This window comes from Gavialis gangeticus, unplaced genomic scaffold (assembly GCF_001723915.1).
Source record: "Gavialis gangeticus isolate Ggan-Ray unplaced genomic scaffold, GavGan_comp1, whole genome shotgun sequence".
NCBI classification, from domain to species: Eukaryota; Metazoa; Chordata; order Crocodylia; family Gavialidae; genus Gavialis; species Gavialis gangeticus.
In genome coordinates this window covers 48,458,031-48,458,394 of record NW_017729025.1, presented here as the reverse complement: position 1 = coordinate 48,458,394, position 364 = coordinate 48,458,031, and positions in this window count along the sequence as shown.

Sequence of the window (364 nt, the reverse complement as noted above, 5' to 3'; positions counted from 1 at the left end):
CTGAGCTGTTCAATTAGTTTTTTGCCTTGGTGTTCCTGAAAAGGGCTCAAGATAAGTCTCCAAATGGGTTCTTAGATGGGCATCAGAGGGACACCAGCCCACCAACTGTCAATGCTGACTTGGTGCAGAGTAACTTGGAGGGACTGGATGTGTTCAAGTCAGCAGGCCGAGCTGAGCTGCATCCAAGAGTACTGAAGGAACTGGCCTGTGTCATAGCAGAACCACTGGCGTGGCTGTTGGAGTGCTTGTGATGCTCGGGTCAGGTCCCAGAGGACTAGAAAAGGCCCAATGTGGTCCCTATTTTCAAAAAGGGAAGAAGGAGGATCCAAGTAATTATAGACCAGTCAGTCTCACCTCCATCCTT